We start from the raw sequence: 18,609 nt of genomic DNA, 5'->3' as shown, positions 1-18,609 counted from the left end.
TTGTTTAGCTAGTTGACTAAATCTACATTGTTCATTATATTAGAATTTGATACCTTACCCACTAAAGGGCTTAATAAAGAAACTAACCATTTTGACAATTTATATGTGATGGAGCCTACTGAACTCACTATAGGTCTTATTGGCAAATTCTGTTTATGTGTTTTGATAAGTCCATGCATACATGGCAATGAAGCGGACAAAGATGACAAACTTTTGATAAGAGAAATGTTACCTTTCAACAACAGCTTCATTTCTTTATTGAAGTGAGAATTAACTGCTTCTAAGAGATTTTTACTAAGTTTAGAATATGTTGTGTTATCATTTAGAAGATTATTCATTTTAGATAAATAGTTACTTTTGTCTAAAATCACAACAGTGTTAGCCTTATCTGCTTTAGTAATATGTATATCCTTGTCTGTTTTTAAGGTGTTAATAGCTCTTATGAATCTTTTAGGGCAATTAGCTTCCACTGCTTTTGACAAACTGGCATACACTAAACCCTTACAGATATCAATGTCAGCATTACTTAAATTACTGTATTTTTCTAAATTACAAAAAGACTTTGTGACACCAGCACAGCTGGCTTCTCTGTTAGAGCACACAAAACTTAAACCATAGCCAATTTTGAAATTGGTCAAATGGTCGACCAGACAGCTGCAACAAACTTTGAGGTAGGACAGATCTTGGCATCACTTGTTCATCAAGTCTTTTCCTAAGGAATTCAAATCGTACCTTCAGTTGGTGAAGCACTTTAGTGGGTAAGGTATCAAATTCTAATATGATGAACAATGTAGATTTAGTCAACAAGCTTAACAATATCAATATTAATTTTGATTTCAAACTAGTTAGCTTTGATGTTTCCTCACTTTTCACTAAAGTTCCAGTTGATGACCTTTTACAATAATTATTTGATGTCTTGGATGATATTCATTTACCTGTTTCAATGTCTAATTTCATTGAACTGATAAGATTGTGTATAAAAGACTGTGTATTTCAATTTAATGGAGATTTTTATGCTCAAAAATTTGGTATGGCAATGGGTAACCCTCTTTCACCTGTACTAAGTAATCTTTGTATGGAATTTTTTGAAACAAAATTACTAAAGGATATCTTACCTTCTAATGCAATTTGGTTTAGGTATGTAGATGATGTTCTTTGTGTTTGGCCAACAAATGAAAATTTACAGATATTTCTCCCCTTACTTAACAATCTAGTACCCTTCCATCAAATTTACTGTAGAAAATGAGAATAATGGTATGTTATCATTTTTAGATTGCATGATCCATAGACAAGGAAACAAATTTATGTTTACCATATACAGAAAACCTACCAATGTATGCCCATATATCCATTATTACTCATTTCTACATGAAAGAATCAAATTATCATCATTTCAATCTATGTTCCTTAGGGCATTACGTATTTGCAGTCCAGAGTTTATTGATGATGAGTTTAAGAAGATATATTCTATTGGATCTAAGTTAAAGTACCCTAGATCTTTCATTGATAAATCCCTTAAGATAGCAAAGAAATTATTTTATAGAGTTGAGCCCAAACCTCCCATTGACACGAAGAATGTTTTATTTCTCCCCTTTGATAATTATTTAACTTTACTTCCCCTGTTGCTTATATCCTTTAATGTAAATGTTGCCTTCAGCAAGAATAATACTCTAAAGAATATCTTAATCAGGAATTCACCAGAAAATTCTCTTGGATGTATGTATAAAGTGCTATGTGGAAATTGCGATAAGTTTCATGTTGGAAAGACTGGTAAGGATCTTTCTGTTATACTTAAGCAACATAAATGTAGTATAAGAACGGGACAAGAATCAAATGCTTTGTTTAATCACGTTAAAAATTATGATCATTGTATTGACTGGAGTAATGCTATGTCTGTTATTAAATCTAAATCTATTACCACAAGAAATATCATTGAATCTTCTTTTATTAGATACACAAAGAATTTTAATCTTATTATTAGTGATGGTCTATACAAATCAGATAACTTTATTGCCCGATAAAATTTGTAAAATGATAAGTTTATGAACGCTCGTTGTATGCCTTAGAGAATCGCATATTTACCAAATGGCGTCCTAGCTTCGTCTCTTCGATGTATATCAACTGACTTATATTTCTCTCTTGTATCTCCTTTGATGATGTGATTATCATAAAAACGTGCACTTGACAACTTATCGTGTTGTGGCAGTTGGACCACAGTCAGCCCAGCTGTTCATCTATCCCTAGCAGGCAGTCGATAAAATGGGCACCTGGTTCAAGCATGGATATATATATATATATATATATATATATATATATATATATATATATATATATATATATATATATATATATATATATATATATATATATATGGACTATGGATAGAGTTGTGCGCAGGAGGATGGATGTGCTGGAAATGAGATGTTTGAGGACAATGTGTGGTGTGAGGTGGTTTGATCGAGTAAGTAACGTAAGGGTAAGAGAGATGTATGGAAATAAAAAGAGCGTGGTTGAGAGAGCAGAAGAGGGTGTTTTGAAATGGTTTGGTCACATGGAGAGAATGAGTGAGGAAAGATTGACCAAGAGGATATATGTGTCGGAGGTGGAGGGAACGAGGAGAAGAGGGAGACCAAATTGGAGGTGGAAAGATGGAGTGAAAAAGATTTTGTGTGATCGGGGCCTGAACATGCAGGAGGGTGAAAGGAGGGCAAGGAATAGAGTGAATTGGAGCGATGTGGTATACCGGGGTTGACGTGCTGTCAGTGGATTGAATCAAGGCATGTGAAGCGTCTGGGGTATATAGCGGGAGCGGGGGGCTGGAAATCCTCCCCTCTCGTTTTTTTTATTTTTTTTTTTAATTTTCCAAAAGAAGGAACAGAGAAGAGGGCCAGGTGAGGATATTCCCTCAAAGGCCCAGTCCTCTGTTCTTAACGCTACCTCGCTATTGCGGGAAATAGCGAATAGTATGAAAAAAAAAAAAAAAAAAGAAAAATATATATATATATATATATATATATATATATATATATATATATATATATATATATATATATATATATATATATATATATATATATATATATATATAAATATATATATATCCATGCTTGAACCAGGTGCCCATTTTATCGACTGCCTGCTAGGGATAGATGAACAACTGGGTTGACTGTGGTCCAACTGCCACAACCAGGATTAGAACGTAAGCGCTTGACACTAAGCAGACCGTGAATGCGTCATGAATAGGAATACTAACCTCTGCACCAATGCACGGTGTTTGAGTCTGGTGGTATATTAAGTGAGAGAGTCAGGGAGAGAGGTTTGGTGAAGAGAGAAGAGGTGGTGAAAGCCTTGTGTAAGATGGAGTGTGTCAAGGTGGCTGGAGTGGATGGTAATGTATCTGAATTTCTCATTAAAAGGCGTAACTATTGTTGCCTTATTAGTTGGGATTTTTAGTGTATGTTGGCTAATGGTCAGGTGGCTGAGTACTTGTGGAATACACGTAGTATAACGCCACTGTATAAAGGAAGGGAAGACAAAGTTGAGTGCTCATATTACAAAGTTTGTCAAGTGTACATGGGAACATGAACATGGTCACATTCCTGTTTCATGTGGCTGACTTATGCAGCAATCTGATTCCAAGGACTGCTTGAGTGTACAACTCACGCACATATTTTCGTTTGACCATGAAAAAAGGCAACTGTAGTTATGCTTCGTTTGGCTTCTGTCTCAGATGAACCTATTAGATGACTAAGTGGCATTCTGGCTGAGCCTTAATGACTATTAATATCACAATAATGAGACTATTGTATTTTCTAGGAAAGTGATGAATAATGTAGCCCATCAAAAGCATAATCTTAAGTGAGGGTGTTAAGGTCATAATATACTGTCTGCTGCTATTGCCGACGATAAAAACGCTTCAAATGTTCCTGAAATTTTCATTTGTATTGGAATCTGATTGGATGTTCCTCCAGTAATTTCAGCATCTCTGTCGGACCACTGACCTGAAAATCATACAAAGCTAAAACCCCAATGAATTAGCAAGCTTCCCAGTAGACTGCATCACAAGTATCTTACAGTAGATAGTGAAACATCCAAGATCAGCGCAGATGGAGGTAAGTGAACAAAGAACTGGATGAGGATCGTGTTTATATTTAAGAAGTAACAGATATAATCAGTTGGTATAAGGGCGTTTGTTTCCAGCTATCACTAGCAATGGATTTTTTTTTTCTAGATGTAAGTGGACAGTTGAACAAGGGCAACCTGACTTCAGATATCTGGAGTACCTTATCATACGCTCCTGCCAACTAGTGGCGGGACGGAGCAAAAACATTTTTGATGCACAGGTTTTGTGTGTAACTAGTGTATAGCAACAAACTCATCTGAAGAACTTTTCGTTACAATAGTCTCTTATCAAAGTACAACAACTGAAACCCACTAATCCCTCCGTCTGACATCAAACTGAGATAAGATGGTAAGAATTCTAAAGTCCTATGATCACATTGCTTAGAATACGTAAGATGCCAGTAATCAGGAAAAGCATACTTCTCCACTCCTGTCATACACTATATGTTTACAGATATATTTCTAACAGATCATTATGAATGTGACATTAGAGTACTTTCATAACGCCTTCCTATTTTACATGTAGTGAGAGTCACTGGATCTGAACATAGGGAATTCTCTTGGTGAATCCTGACTCTTCCATTAATCTGGTCGGACTGTGAGGCATGATCGTCGTCCTCAATCACGGCCTGAAATAGATGATGGAGTCACTATACATACATATATATATATGTATATATATATATATATATATATATATATATATATATATATATATATATATATATATATATATATATATATATATATATATATATATTTTTTTTTTTTTTTTTTTTTTTATACTTTGTCGCTGTCTCCCGCGTTTGCGAGGTAGCGCAAGGAAACAGACGAAAGAAATGGCCCCCCCCCCCATACACATGGACATACACACGTCCACACACGCAAATATACATACCTACCCAGCTTTCCATGGTTTACCCCAGACGCTTGACATGCCTTGATTCACTCCACTGACAGCACGTCAACCCCTGTATACCACATCACTCCAATTCACTCTATTCCTTGCCCTCCTTTCACCCTCCTGCATGTTCAGGCCCCGATCACACAAAATCTTTTTCACTCCATCTTTCCACCTCCAATTTGGTCTCCCTCTTCTCCTCGTTCCCTCCACCTCCGACACATATATCCTCTTGGTCAATCTTTCCTCACTCATTCTCTCCATGTGCCCAAACCATTTCAAAACACCCTCTTCTGCTCTCTCAACCACGCTCTTTTTATTTCCACACATCTCTCTTACCCTTACGTTACTTACTCGATCAAACCACCTCACACCACACATTGTCCTCAAACATCTCATTTCCAGCACATCCATCCTCCTGCGCACAACTCTATCCATAGCCCACGCCTCGCAACCATACAACATTGTTGGAACCACTATTCCTTCAAACATACCCATTTTTGCTTTCCGAGAAATATATATATATATATATATATATATATATATATATATATATATATATATATATATATATATATGTATATATGTATATATATATATATATATATATATATATATATATATATATATATATATATATATATATATATATATATATATATATATATATATATATATATATATATATATATATATATATATATATATATATATATATATATATATATATATATATATATATATATATATATATTGCTTTATCGCTGACACTCGCGTTAGCGAGGTAGGGCAAGGAAACAGACGAAACAATGGCCAAACCCACCCACGTACACATGTATATACATACACATCCACACACGCAAATATACATAACTATACATCTCAATATATACATATATATACACACACACAGACATATACACATGTACATAATTCATACTGTCTGCCTTATTCATTTCCATCGCCACCCTGCCACACATGAAATAAAAAAACCCTCCCCCTCATGTGTGCGAGATAGCGCTAGGAAAAGGCAACAAAGGCCACATTCGTTCACACTCAGTCTCTAGCTGTCATGTAATAATGCACTGAAACCACAACTCCCTTTCCACATCCAGGCCCCACAGAACTTTCCATGGTTTACCCCAGACGCTTCACATGCCCTGGTTCAATCCACTGACAGCACGTCGACTCAGATATACCACATCGTTCCAATTCACTCTATTCCTTGCATGAATTTCACCCTCCTGCATGTCAAGGCCCCGATCACTCAAAATCTTTGTCACTCCATCTTTCCACCTCCAATTTGGTCTCCCACTTCTCGTTCCCTCCACCTCCGACACATATATCCTCTTGGTCAATCTTTCCTCACTCATTCTCTCCATGAGACCAAATCATTTCAAAACACCCTCTTCTGCTCTCTCAACCACACTCTTTTTATCACCACACATCTCTCTTACCCTTTCATAACTTACTCGATCAAACCACCTCACTGCACATATTGTCCTCAAACATCTCATTTCCAACACATCCACCCTCCTCCGCACAACCCTATCTATCACCCATGCCTCACAACCATATAACATTGTTGGAACCACTATTCCTTCAAACATACCCCTTTTGCTTTCCGAGTTAACGTTCTCGTCTTCCACACATTCTTCAACGCTCCCAGAACCTTCGCTCCCTCCCCCACCCAGTGTGTCACTTCCGCTTCTATAGTTCCATCCATTGCCAAATTCACTCCCAGATATCTAAAACACTTCAATGCCTCCAGCTTTTCTCCATTAAAACTTACCTCTCAATTTACTTGTCCCTCAAACCTACTGAACCTAATAACCTTGCTCATATTCACATTTACTCTTAGGTTTCTTCTTTCACATACTTTACCAAACTCATTTACCAACTTCTGCAGTTTCCACCCGAATCAGCCGCCAGCGCTGTATCATCAGCGAGCAACAAGTGACTTATTTCCCAAGCTCTCTCATCAACAACAGACTGCATTCTTGCATTTCTCTCCAAAACTCTTGCATTCGCCTCCCTAACAACCCCATCCATAAACAAATTAAGCAACCATGGAGACATCACGTACCCCTGCTGCAAACCGACATTCACTGGGAACCAATCACTTTCCTCTATTCTTACTTGTACACATGCCTTACATCCTCGATAAAAGATTTTCACTGCTTCTAGCAACTTACCTCCCACACCTTATACTCTTAATACCTTCTACAGAGCATCTCTATCAACTCTGTCATATGCGTTCTCCACATCCATAAATGCTACATGCAAATCCATCTGCTTTTCTTAGTAGTTGTCACATACATTCTTCAAAGCAAACACCTGATCCACACATCCTCTACCACTTCTGAAACCACACTGCTCCTCCCCAATCTGATGCTCTGTACATGCCTTCACCGTCTCAATCAATACCCTCTTATATGATTTCCCAGGAATAGTCAATAAACTTATACCTCTGTAATCTAAACACTCACATTTATCCGCTTTGCCTTTGTACAATGGCATTATACATGTATTCCGCCAATCCTCAGGCATTTCACCATGAACCATACATGTAATGAATATCCTCACCAACCAGTCAACAACACGGTTACCCCTTTTTTAATAAATTCCACTGCAATACCATCCAAATCCGCCGCCTTGCCGGCTTGCATCTTGCGCAAAGCTTTTACTACCTCTTCTCTGTTTACCAAATTATTCTCCCTAACCCTCTCACTTCGCACACCACCTCGACCAAAACCCCCTATATCTCCCTCCCTATCATCAAACACATTTAACAAACCTTCAAAATACTCATTCCATCTCCCTCTTACTTCACCACTAGTTATTACCACCCCATTTGCCCCTCTCACCGATGTTCCCATTTGTTCTCTTGTTTTACGCACTTTATTTACCTCCTTTCAAAACATCTTTTTATTCTCTCTAAAATTTGATGATACTCTCTCACCCCAACTCTCATTTGCCCTCTTTTTCTCCTCTTGCACCTTTCTCTTGACCTCCTGCCTCTTTCTTTTATACATCTACCAGTCATCTGCACTCTTTCTCTGCAAAAATCATCCAAATGCCTTTCTCTTCTCTTTCACTAAGAATTTTACTTCTTCATCCCACCACTCACTACCCTTTCTAATGTGCCCACCTTTCACCTTTCTCAAGACATAGGCATCTTTTGCGCAAGCCATTATTGCTTCCCTAAATACATCCATTCCTCCTCAATTCCCCTTACGTCAGTTGCTCTCACTTTCTTCCATTTCTGCCCTCAACCTCTCCTGGTACTTCCTCACACAAGTCTCCTTTCCAAGCTCACTTATTCCCACCACTCTCTTCACCACAAAGATTCTCTCTCCTTTTCTGAAAACCTCTAGAGATCTTCACCTTCGCCCCACAAGATAATGATCAGACATTCCTCCACTTACCCCTCTCAGCACATTAAGATCCAAAAGTCTCTCTTTCACGCGCCTGTCAATTAACATGTAATCCAATAACGCTCTCTGGCCATCTCTCCTACTTACATACGTATGTTTATGTATATCTCTTTTTTTAAACCAGGTATTCCTAATGAACAGTACTTTTTCAGCACACAAATCTACAAGCTCTTCACCATTTCGATTTACAACACTGAGCATATATATGTATATACATCATACAAACCTCCAACAGCCACGATCGAACCCGGGACCCCTGTGCAACAGGCGGGAGCGCTACCGCTAGGGTATGATCACCCCTGATAGGGAAATGACTATTCGAATACAATGTACTCGAATACCCTTCTTCATACGTTGGTGAGCAACGGGGTCTACACCAGTCATTTCCCATCAGGCTCTCAAAGGCAGCAGATAGCATTTTATCGAATCTAACTGTACAACGCGGAGGTATATGAATACGAACAAAATGCATTTGAATGTGCATTTTCATAGAACGTACGAACCTCCAACAGCCAGGATCAAACCCGGGACCCCTGTGCAACTGGCGGGAGTGCTACCGCTGGAATATGATCACCCCTGATAGGGAAATGACTATTCCAGTGTTATGAACTCGAATACCCTTCGTCTCACGTTGGTGAGCAACGGGCTTTATATGTTCTATGAAGGTGCCATTCATATGCATTTTGTTCGTATACATATACCTCTGCGTTGTAAAGTTAGGCTCGGAAAAATGCTATCTACTGGCTGTGTGAGCCTGATGGGAAATGACCGGTGTAGACCCCGTTGCTCACCAACGTAGGACGAAGGGTCTTCGAGTATTCGAATACTCATTTCCCTATTAGGGGCGATGATAGCCTAGAGGTAGCGCTCCCGCCTTTGCACAGGGGTATCGGGTTCGATCCTGGCTGTTGGAGGTCCGTATGTTCTATGAAGCTGCGAGTTCATATGCACTTTGTTCGTATATATATATATATATATATATATATATATATATATATATATATATATATATATATATATATATATATATATATATTTATCTATTCATTTATCTATTTTGCTTTGTCGCTGTCTCCCGCGTTAGCGAGGTAGCGCAAGGAAACAGACGAAAGAATGGCCCAACCCACCCACATACATATCTATATATATTCACGTCCACACACGCAAATATACATAACTATACATCTCAATTTATACATATATATACACACACAGACATATACATATATACACATGTACATAATTCATACTGTCTCCCTTTATTCATTCCCATCGCCACCTCGCCACACATTGAATAACAACCCCCTCCCCCCTCATGTGTGCGAGGTAGCGCCAGGAAAAGACAACAAAGGCCACACTCGTTCACACTCAGTCTCTAGCTGTCATATAATAATTCACCGAAACCACAGCTCCCTTTCCACATTCAGGCCCCACAGAACTTTCCGTAGTTTACTCCAGACGCTTCACATGCCCTGGTTGAATGCATTGACAGAACGTCGACCCCGGTATACCAGATCGTTCCAATTCACTCTATTCCTTGCACGCCTTTCACCCTCCTGCATGTTCAGGCCCCGATCTCTCAAAATCTTTTTCACTCCATCTTTCCACCTCCAATTTGGCCTCCCACTTCTCCTCAATCCCTCCACCTCTGACACATATATATACTCTTGGTCAATCTTTCCTCACTCATTCTCTCCATGTGACCAAACCATTTCAAAACACACTCTTCTGCTCTCAACCACACTCGTTTTATTACCACACATCTCCCTTACCCTATTATTACTTACTCGATCAAACCACCTCACTCCACATATTATCCTCAAACATCTCATTTCCAGCACATCCACCCTCCTGCGCACCATTCTATCCATAGCCCATACCTCGCAACCACACAACATTGTTGGAACAACTATTCCTTCAAACATACCCATGTTTGCTTTCCGAGATAATGTTCTTGACTTCCACACATTCTTCAAGGCTCCCAGGATTTTCGCCCCATCCCCCACCCTATGATTCACTTCCGCTTCCATGGTTCCATCTGCTGCCAAATCCACTCCCAGATATCTAAAACACTTCACTTCCTCCAGTTTTTCTCCTTTCAAACTTACCTCCCAATTGACTTGACTGTCAACCCAACTGTACCTAATAACCTTTCTCTTATTCACATTTACTCTTAACTTTCTTCTTTCACACACTTTACCAAACTCAGTCACCAGCTTCTGCAGTTTCTCACATGAATCAGCCACCAGCGCTGTATCATCAGCGAACAACAACTGACTCACCACCCAAGCTCTCTCATCCACAACAGATTGCATATTTGCCCCTCTTTCCAAAACTCTTGCATTCACCTCTCTAACAACCCCATCCATAAACAAATTATCCCTGGGGACAGGGGAAAAAGAATACTTCCCACGCATTCCCCGCGTGTCGTACAAGGCGACTAAAGGGAACGGATTCGAGGGGCTAGAAGTCCTCTACTCCTTGTATTTTAACTTTCTAAAAGTCATGCGGAGAGTGCTCATCCTCTTCGAAGGCTCAAATTGGGGTGTCTAATTGTGTGTGGGTGTAACCAAGATGAGAAAAAAGGAGATATAGGTAGTATGTTTGAGGAAAGGAACCTGAATGTTTTGGCTCTGAGTGAAACGATGCTCAAGGGTGAAAGGGAAGAGTGGTTTGGGAATGTCTTGGGAGTAAATTCAGTCGTTGGTGAGAGGGCAAGAACAAAGGAAGGACTAGCAGTCCTCCTGAAGCAGGAGTTGTGGGAGTATGTGATAGTGTAAGAATGTAAACTATAGATTGATATGGGTAAAATTGAAAGTGGATGGAGAAAGATGGGTGATGATTGGTGCCTATGCACTTGGTCATGAGAAGAAAGATCATGAGCGGCAAGTGTTCGGGGGGCATCTAAGTGAGTGCGTTAGTAGTTTTGATGCGCGAGACCAGGTTATAGTGATGGGTGATTTGAATGCAAAGGTCAGTAATGTGGCAGTTGAGAGTATAATTGGTGTACATGGGATGTTCAGTGTTGTAAATGGAAATGGTAAAGAGATTGTAGATTTGTGTGCTGAAAAAGGTCTGGTGATTGGCAAAACCTGGTTTACAAGCAGAGATATACATAAGTTTACGTATGTAAGTAGGAGAGATGGCCAGAGGGCGTTACTGGATCACTTGTTAATTGATACTCGCGGGAAAGAGAGGCTTTTGGATATCAATATGCTGAGAGGGGGAACTGGAGGGATGTCCGATCATTATCTTGCGGAAGAGAGGTTAAGGATTTATAGAGGTTTTCAAAAACGAAGAGAGAATGTTGGGGTGAAGAGAGTGGTGAGAGTAAGTGAGCTTGGAAAGGAGACTTGTGTGAGGAAGTAACAGGAGAGATTGGGTGCAGAGTGGAAAATGGTGAGAGCAAATGACTTAAGTGGAGTGGTGGTCGTCGTGGTGTGTGTGTGTGAGTGAGGGGGGAGGGATGTATTAAGGGAAGCAGTGATGGCTTGCGCAAAAGATGCCTGTGGTATGAGAGAGGTGGGATTAGAAAGGGTATACAGTATATAGTATAAAGTATATGTTTTCGAAGGAGTTAAATCAAGTGCGTAAGACAAGAGAACAAATGGAAACATCGGTGAAGGGGGCTAATGGGGAGGTAATAATAAGTAGTGGTGAAGTGAGAGGAAGATGGAGTGAGTATTTTGAAGGTCTGTCGAATGTGTTTGGCGATAGAGTGGCAGATATAGGGTGTTTTGGTCGAGATGTGCGAAGTGACAGGGTCAGGGAGAATGGTTTGGTAAACAGAGAAAAGGTAGTGAATGCTTTGCGGAAGATGAAAGCCGGCAAGGCGACGGGTTTGGATAGTATTGCAGTGGAATTATTAAAAAAGGGGGTAGCTGTGTTGTTAACTGGTTGGTAAGGATATTCAATGTATGTATATATCATGAAGTGCCTGAGGATTGGTGGAATGCATGCATAGTGCCATTGTACAAAGGGAAAGAGGATAGAGGTGAGTGTTCAAACTACAAAGGTATACGTTTGTTGAGTATTTCTGGGAAATTAAATGGGAGAGTAGTGATTAAGAGGTAAAGGCATGTACAGAGATTCAGATTGGAGAAGAGCAGTGTGGTTTCAGAAATGGTAGAGAATGTGTGGATCAGGTGTTTGCTCTGAAGAATGTGTATGAGAAATATTTAGAAAAACAGATGGACATGTATGCAGCATTTATGTATCTGGAGAAGTCATATGATAGGGTTGACAGAGATGCTCTGTAGAAGGTATTAAGAGTATATGGTGTGTGAGATAAGTTGCTAGAAGCAGTGAAAAGTTTTTATAGAGGATGTAAGGCATGTGTACGAGTAAGAAGAGAGGAAAGTGATTGGTTCCTAGTGAATGTCGGGTTACGGCAGGGGTGAGTGGTGTCTCCATGGTTGTTTGATTTGTTTATGGATGGGGTTGTTAGGGAGGTGAATGCAAGAGTTTTGGAGAGAAGGGCAAGTATGAAGTCTGCTATGGATGTGAGGGCTTAGGAAGTGATTAAGGTGTTGTTCGCTGATGGTACAGCACTGGTGGTTGATTCAGGTGAGAAACTGCAGAAGTTGGTGACTGACTTTGGTAAAGTGTGTGAAATAAGAATGTTGAGAGTAAATGTGAATAAGAGCATGGTTATTAGGTTCAGTAGGGTTGAGGGACAAGTTAATTAGGAGGTACGTTTGAATGGAGAAAAACTGGAGGAAGTTAAGTGTTTTAGATATCTAGGAGTGGCTTTAGCAGTGGATGGTACCATGGAAATGGAAGTGAGTCACAGGGTGGTGGAGGGGAGAAGGTTCTGGGAGCGTTGAAGAATGTGTGGAAGGCGAGAACGTTATCTCGGAGAGCAAAATTGGGTATGTTTGAAGAAACATTGGTTCCGACAATGTTATATGGTTGTGAGGCATTGGCTATAGATAGGGTTGTACAGAAGAGGGTGGATGTGTTGGAAACGAAATATTTGAGGACAATATGTGGTGTGAGGTGGTTTGATCGAGTAAGTAATGAAGGGGTAAGAGAGATGTATGGTAATAAAAAGAGAATGGTTGAGAGAGCAGAAGAGGGTGTATTGAAATTGTTTGGTCACATGGAGAGAATGAGCGAGGAAAGATTCACAAAGAGGATATATGCGTCAGAGGTGGAGGGAACGAGAAGTGGGAGACCAAACTGGAGGTGAAAAGATGGAGTGAAAAAGATTTTGAGCGATCGGGGCTTGAACATACAAGAGGGCGAAGGGCATGCTAGGAATAGAGTGAACTGGAACGATGTGGTATACCGGGGTCGACGTGCTGTCAATGGATTGAACCAGGGCATGTGAAGCGTCTTGGGTAAACCATGGAAAGTTTTGTGGGGCCTGGATGTGGAAAGGGAGCTGTGGTCTCGGTGCATTAAATATGACAGCTAGAGACTGAGTGTAAACGAGTGTGGCCTTTGTTTTTTTTTCCTAGCGCTACCTTGCGCGGGGGGGGGGGGGGGGGGTCACTTTTCATGTGTGGCGGGATGGCGACGGGAATGGACGAAGGTAGGAAGCTCGAATATTACACGTATGAATATGTATATGTCTGTGTATCCATATGTATGTATACTTTGAAATATATAGGTATATATATGTGCGTGTGTGGGCGTTTATGTATATTCATGTGTGTGTGGTTGCGTTGTGCCATTCTTCCGTCTGTTTCGTTGCGCTACCTCGCTAACGAGGGAGACAGTGACTTAGTATAATATGAAAAAACATATATATATATATATATATATATATATATATATATATATATATATATATATATATATATATATATATATATATATATATATATATATATATATATATATATATATATATATATATATATATATATATATGTGTGTATATATATATATATATATATATATATATATATATATATATATATATATATATATATATATATATATACATATATGTATATATATATATATATATATATATATATATATATATATATATATATATATATATATATATATATATATATATATATATATATATATATATATATATATATATATATATATATATATATGTATATATATATATATATATATATAGATATATGTAAAATATACATATATATATATATATATATATATATATATATATATATATATATATATATATATATATATATATATATATACATATATATATATATATATATATATATATATATATATATATATATATATATATATATATATATATATATATATATATATATATATATATATATATATATATATATTTTCTTTTTTTTTTTTTTCTTTTTTTTTTTTTTTGCTTTGTCGCTGTCTCCCGCGTTTGCGAGGTAGCGCAAGGAAACAGACGAAAGAAATGGCCCAACCCACCCCCATACATATGTATATACATACGTCCACACACGCAAATATACATACCTACACAGCTTTCCATGGTTTACCCCAGACGCTTCACATGCCCCGATTCAATCCACTGACAGCATGTCAACCCCGGTATACCACATCGCTCCAATTCACTCTATTCCTTGCCCACCTTTCACCCTCCTGCATGTTCAGGCCCCGATCACACAAAATCTTTTTCACTCCATCTTTCCACCTCCAATTTGGTCTCCCTCTTCTCCTCGTTCCCTCCACCTCCGACACATATATCCTCTTGGTCAATCTTTCCTCACTCATTCTCTCCATGTGCCCAAACCATTTCAAAACACCCTCTTCTGCTCTCTCAACCACGCTCTTTTTATTTCCACACATCTCTCTTACCCTTACGTTACTTACTCGATCAAACCACCTCACACGACACATTGTCCTCAAACATCTCATTTCCAGCACATCCATCCTCCTGCGCACAACTCTATCCATAGGCCACGCCTCGCAACCATACAACATTGTTGGAACCACTATTCCTTCAAACATAACCATTTTTGCTTTCCGAGATAATGTTCTCGACTTCCACACATTCTTCAAGGCTCACAGAATTTTCGCCCCCTCCCCCACCCTATGATCCACTTCCGCTTCCATGGTTCCATCCGCTGCCAGATCCACTCCCAGATATCTAAAACACTTCACTTCCTCCAGTTTTTCTCCTTTCAAACTCACCTCCCAATTGACTTGACCCTCAACCCTACTGTACCGAATAACCTTGCTCTTGTTCACATTTACTCTTAACTTTCTTCTTTCACACACTTTACCAAACTCAGTCACCAGCTTCTGCAGTTTCTCACATGAATCAGCCACCAGCGCTGTATCATCAGCGAACAACAACTGACTCACTTCCCAAGCTCTCTCATCCCCAACAGACTTCATACTTGCCCCTCTTTCCAAAACTCTTGCATTCACCTCCCTAACAACCCCATCCATAAACAAATTAAACAACCATGGAGACATCACACACCCCTGCCGCAAACCTACATTCACTGAGAACCAATCACTTTCCTCTCTTCCTACACGTACACATGCCTTACATCCTCGATAAAAACTTTTCACTGCTTCTAACAACTTGCCTCCCACACCATATATTCTTAATACCTTCCACAGAGCATCTCTATCAACTCTATCATATGCCTTCTCCAAATCCATAAATGCTACATACAAATCCATTTGCTTTTCTAAGTATTTCTCATATGCATTCTTTTTTTTTTTCTTTTTTTTTTTTGCTTTGTCGCTGTCTCCCGCGTTTGCGAGGTAGCGCAAGGAAACAGACGAAAGAAATGGCCCAACACACCCCCATACACATGTATATACATACACGCCCACACACGCAAATATACATACCTACACAGCTTTCCATGATTTACCCCAAACGCTTCACATGCCCTGATTCAATCCACTGACAGCACGTCAACCCCGGTATACAACATCGATCCAATTCACTCTATTCCTTGTCCTCCTTTCACCCTCCTGCATGTTCAGGCCCCGATCACACAAAATCTTTTTCATTCCATTTTTCCACCTCCAATTTGGTCTCCCACTTCTCCTCGTTCCCTCCACCTCCGACACATATATCCTCTTGGTCAATCTTTCCTCACTCATTCTCTCCATGTGCCCAAACCATTTCAGAACACCCTCTTCTACTCTGTCAACCAAGCTCTTTTTATTTCCACACATATCTCTTACCCTTACGTTACTTACTCGATCAAACCACCTCACACCACACATTGTCCTCAAACATCTCATTTCCAGCACATCCATCCTCCTGAGCACAATTCTATCCATAGCCCACGCCTCGCAACCATACAACATTGTTGGAACCACTATTCCTTCAAACATACCCATTTTTGCTTTCCGAGATAATGTTCTCGACTTCCACACATTCTTCAAGGCTCCCAGGATTTTCTCCCCCTCCCCCACCCTATGATCCACTTCCGCTTCCATGGTTCCATCCGCTGCCAGATCCACTCCCAGATATCTAAAACACTTTACTTCCTCCAGTTTTTCTCCATTCAAACTTACCTCCCAATTGACTTGACCCTCATCCCTACTGTACCTAATTACCTTGATCTTATTCACATTTACCCTTAACTTTCTTCTTTCACACACTTTACCAAACTCAGTCACCAGCTTCTGCAGTTTCTCACATGAATCAGCCACCAGCGCTGTATCATCAGCGAACAACAACTGACTCACTTCCCAAGCTCTCTCATCCACAACAGACTTCATACTTGCCCCTCTTTCCAAAACTCTTGCATTCATCTCCCTAACAACCCAATCCATAAACAAATTAAACAACCATGGAGACATCACACACCCCTGCCGCAAACCTACATTCACTGAGAACCAATCACTTTCCTCTCTTCCTACATGTACACATGCCTTACATCCTCGATATAAAATTTTCACTGCTTCTAACAACTTGCCTCCCACACCATATATTCTTAATACCTTCCACAGAGCATCTCTATCAACTCTATCATATGCCTTCTCCAGATCCATAAATGATACATACAAATCCATTTGTTTTTCTAAGTATTTCTCACATACATTCTTCAAAGCAAACACCTGATCCACACATCCTCTACCACTTCTGAAACCACACTGCTCTTCCCCAATCTGATGCTCTGTACATGCCTTCACCCTCTCGATCAATACCCTCCCATATAATTTACCAGAAATACTCAACAAACTTATACCTCTGTAATTTGAGCACTCACTCTTATCCCCTTTGCCTTTGTACAATAGCACTATGCACGCATTCCGCCAATCCTCAGGCACCTCACCATGAGTCATACATACATTAAATAACCTTACCAACCAGTCAATAATACAGTCACCCCATTTTTTAATAAATTCCACTGTAATACCATCCAAACCTGCTGCCTTGCCGGCTTTCATCTTCCGCAAAGCTTTTACTACTTCTTCTCTGCTTACCAAATCATTTTCCCTAACCCTCTCACTTTGCACACCACCTCGACCAAAACACCCTATATCTGCAACTATATCATCAAACACATTCAACAAACCTTCAAAATACTCACTCCATCTCCATCTCACATCACCACTACCTGTTATCACCTCCCCATTTGCGCCCTTCACTGAAGTTCCCATTTGCTCCCTTGTCTTACGCACTTTATTTACATCCTTTCAGAACATCTTTTTATTCTCCCTAAAATTTAATGATATTCTCTCACCTCAACTCTCATTTGCCCTCTTTTTCACCTCTTGCACCTTTCTCTTGACCTCCTGTCTCTTTCTTTTATACATCTCCCACTCAATTGCATTTTTTCCTTGCAAAAATCGTCCAAATGCCTCTCTCTTCTCTTTCACTAATAATCTTACTTCTTCATCCCATCACTCACTACCCTTTTTAATCAACCTACCTCCCAATCTTCTCATGCCACAAGCATCTTTTGCGCAATGCATCACTGATTCCATAAATACATCCCATTCCTCCCCCACTCCCCTTACTTCCATTGTTCTTACCTTTTACCATTCTGTACTCAGTCTCTCCTGGTACTTCCTCACACAAGTCTCCTTCCCAAGCTCACTTACTCTCACCACCCTCTTCACCCCAACATTCACTCTTCTTTTCTGAAAACCTATACAAATCTTCACCTTAGCCTCTACAAGATGATGATCAGACATCCCTCCAGTTGCACCTCTCAGCATATTAACATCCAAAAGTCT

General features: G+C 39.4%; 1 protein-coding gene across 1 annotated transcript in view; it reads right to left on the bottom strand.

The window, feature by feature from the left end:
* Nucleotides 1–4,139: 4,139 nt before the first annotated feature.
* Nucleotides 4,140–18,609, bottom strand: part of LOC139753532 (probable glutamate receptor) — a 176,035-nt gene continuing 161,565 nt past the window's right edge. The window contains exon 16 of the mRNA XM_071670180.1: nt 4,140–4,751. The gene's annotated coding sequence lies outside the window, so the exon portion shown is untranslated. The remainder of the gene's footprint in view (nt 4,752–18,609) is intronic.

This window comes from Panulirus ornatus, chromosome 14 (assembly GCF_036320965.1).
Source record: "Panulirus ornatus isolate Po-2019 chromosome 14, ASM3632096v1, whole genome shotgun sequence".
NCBI lineage: Eukaryota > Metazoa > Arthropoda > Malacostraca > Decapoda > Palinuridae > Panulirus > Panulirus ornatus.
The sequence above is the reverse complement of the archived record's forward strand: the minus strand, read 5'-3'. Positions and strand labels throughout refer to the sequence as shown.